At 47.7% G+C, this 3,540-nt stretch overlaps 1 pseudogene; it reads right to left on the bottom strand.

Moving 5' to 3' along the window:
• Positions 1–2,276: 2,276 nt before the first annotated feature.
• On the bottom strand, positions 2,277–2,786 carry LOC108522248 (nicolin-1 pseudogene; annotated as a pseudogene).
• Positions 2,787–3,540: the final 754 nt, after the last annotated feature.

Below are 3,540 nucleotides of genomic sequence, written 5' to 3'. Positions count from 1 at the left end.
ACCAGTCTCTGTACAAAACTTTTAGTAAGCTGGGCACAGTGGCTCATGCCTGTAATTCCAACACTTTGGGAGGCCAAGGAGGGTGGATCACTTGAGGCCAGGAGTTCGAGACCAGCCTGACCAACATGGTGAAACCCCATCTCTACTAAAGGTATAAAAATTATCCGGGTGTGGTTGCAGGGGTCTGTTATCCCAGCTACTCTGGAGGCTGAGGCAGGAGAATTGCTTGAACCTGGGAGGCGGAGGTTGCAGTGAGCTGAGATTGCACCTCTGCACTCTGGCCTGGGAGAAAGAGTGAAACTACCTCTCAAAAAAAAAAAACATACAAAAAAAAAAAAAAAAAAAAAAAAAAAAAAAGTGTGCAGATGACCTTGGTTAGTGTTTTAAAATATATTACTTTAAAACAATCCCAAACTTACAGAAAAGTCACAGGCATAGTACACATAACTTTTCTCTCTGAACCACTTAAAGTTAAGGTGTTTAGTCACATACTTTTTGGGTTGAAAAAAAAATTAAGGCCGGGCGCGGTGGCTCAAGCCTGTAATCCCAGCACTTTGGGAGGCCGAGACGGGCGGATCACGAGGTCAGGAGATCGAGACCATCCTGGTCTACACGGTGAAACCCCGTCTCTACTAAAAAATACAAAAAACTAGCCGGGCGAGATGGCGGGCGCCTGTAGTCCCAGCTACTCGGGAGGCTGAGGCAGGAGAATGGCATGAATCCGGGAGGCGGAGCTTGCAGTGAGCTGAGATCCGGCCACTGCACTCCAGCCTGGGCGACAGAGCGAGACTCCGTCTCAAAAAAAAAAAAAAAGAAAAAAAAATTAAGTTGTTAACCTGAGGCCTGATCATCCCTGAATACTTTAACGTGTATTTCCTACAAATAAGAATGGTGGCCAGGCGCAGTGGCTTATGCCTGTAATCCCAGCACTTTGGTAGGCAGAGGTGGGTGGATCACCTGAGGTTAGGAGTTCAAGACCAGCCTGACCAAACATGGTGAAACCCCATCTCTACTAAAAATACAAAAATTAGCCAGGTGAGGTGGCGGGCACCTACAGTCCTAGATACTCAGGGGGCTGAGGCAGGATAATTGCTTGAACCTGGGAGGCAGAAGTTGCAGTGAGCCAAGATCATACCACTGCACTCCAATATAGGTGATAGAGGGAGACTCCATCTCAAAAAAAAAACAAAAAACAAAAAAAACAAAAAAAAAAACATTCTCTTATATAACCAAAATATAGCCATCAAAATCAGGAAACAATGTAATATGTTGTTACCACCTAATCCTCAAACCCCATCATTCAAGTTTTATCACTTGTCTCAATAATGTCCTTTAATCAGGCATGGTGGCTCACATCTGTAATTCTAGCACTTTAGGAGCTAATACTTTTGAAGGTTAGAAGCCTGTTATTTTGTAGCATGTCCCTCAGTTTGGGTTTGTCTGATGTTTCCTTGTGGCTAGGTCAGGTTCTGCATCTTCTTCTTCTTTTTTTTTTTTTTTCCTTCCACAAGTATTTATTGATCTTGCTGCATACCAGGCCCTGGGCTGAGGACACAACCATGAATGAAGCATGGTCCCTGCCACCACAAGGTCCTCTTCACTCTCACACACACTGAGGACTACTGCTTCATCACCCTTTCAGAAGCAGCTGAGTGGGGCTATGTAAGAACTCATGGATGAGAGCAGAAGGTGACCACCAAAAGGTCACTGAACTCCCCCAAGAAAACTGTTGAGTCGCACACATGTCCAGTTTTCCAGGTCCAAGACATACAGCAGCACTACTTCATAATAGCCACCAGGGGCGGAGCCAGGAAGAACCAGAGGGAAACAGGGTTTTCTCACATGAAGGAAGAGCAGCCTGCATCACTTAATGGTTGTCTTGAGTTAATGGAGGACAATACATGGAACACGTTCTAGTACGTCAGCCCAACCCAACTGCACTGAGGTGAGGGAGCAGGCAGAAGACAGGAGTGTGCATGTTGGCAAGAGGGGCAGAGGGCACTCAGGGATTCTTAGTAAGTACAACTGACTAAAGTGTTTTTGGGTAGAAGGAAGAATTGAGCTGCAGCCAGGTGAAGACAGAGCGCCCCCCTGCCAGGAGCTCTTGCTGAAGCAACACAGTAAGTCCCGAGAATCTTGAATCTGTGAACATCGCCCAGACAGAACAGGCATGCAGGCAACACTTGGAATGCACAGGAAACACACTTTGGCCTCTGGTGGCCCAAACAAGTCTGAGTGGGCACAGAAAGGCCAATATCTTGGCTAGGAGCCACGATTCAAGTGTAGGAGAGCAAGTTGAGGTCATAAAAGCCATCCACATCAAAGTGTCTGATACTTGCGGAGGTGTGACTGGCCCAGATCATCTCTGTCAGTGCCCACATCTGCTGCACCTTGGAGGATACCCTGCTGGGGTCTGGGAGCCCCTCATGGAGGAGTGCAGGTTGTTCACAGGGCACTGGGGGAGAGAGCCACTTGGGGGAGATCATGGAGGGACTCTTTGGTCCCTGCTGATAGATCTGCAGCTCCTCCACTGTGAAAGACAGCCACAGTGGTGATGGTTGCCGCAGAATCAGGCGTAGCTCCGATACTCTGGCCATGTCACACAGTATCTGATACTTGAAGAGTGACACATATTCCTGGGCTCCTTCCTCACTGTGTAGGTCAGGCATCAGACAGTAGTCCTGTAGTCAAGTCACCCACTTGGCCGGTGTGTGTCCTGAGGTGTGCTGACAGACACGGATGCTCAAAAAAGCTGTGTAGTAATTCTTCTTTTTTTTTTTTTTTTTCTTTTTGAGATGGAGTTTCGCTCTTTTTGCTCAGGCTGGAGTGCAATGGCGCGATCTTGGCTCACCACAACCTCCGCCTCCCAGGTTCAAACGATTCTTCTGCCTCAGCCTCCCGAGTAGCTGGGATTACAGGCACCCACCACCGCGCCCAGCTATTTTTGTATTTTTAGTAGAGATGGGGTTTCACCATGTTGGCCAGGCTAGTCTCGAACTCCCGACCTCAGGTGATCCACCTGCCTCGGCTTCCCAAAGTTCTGGGATTACAGGCATGAGCCACTGTGCCCGGTCTCTCTCTCTCTTTTTTTTTTTTAATAGAGACAGTCTCACCATATTGCCTAGGCTGGTCTTGAACTCCTAGGACCAAGCAATCCTCCTGCCTCCCAAATTGCTGGGATTATAAGTGTGAGCTAGTGCACATGGCCTGTAGAATATATTTTCTTTTCTTTTCTTTTTTTTTTTCTTTTTTTTTTTTTTTTTTTTGAGACGGAGTGTCACTCTGTTGCCCAGGCTGGAGTGCAGTGGCATGATCTCGGCTCACTGCAACCTCTGCCTCCTGGGTTCAAGCAATTCTCCTGCCTCAGCCTCCTGAGTAGCTGGGATTACAGATGCCTGCCACTGCGCCTGGATAATTTTTGTAGTTTTAATAGAGACAGGGCTTCACCATGACAGGCTGGTCTTGAACTCTTGACCTTGTGATCCACCCTTCTCGACCTCCCAAAGTGCTGGGATTTTAGGCGTGAGCCACCATGCCTGG

Source organism: Rhinopithecus bieti, unplaced genomic scaffold, assembly GCF_001698545.2.
Source record: "Rhinopithecus bieti isolate Rb0 unplaced genomic scaffold, ASM169854v2 scaffold_3510, whole genome shotgun sequence".
NCBI lineage: Eukaryota > Metazoa > Chordata > Mammalia > Primates > Cercopithecidae > Rhinopithecus > Rhinopithecus bieti.
Note: the sequence above shows the minus strand (reverse complement) of the source record. Positions and strands in the feature narration are given on the sequence as shown.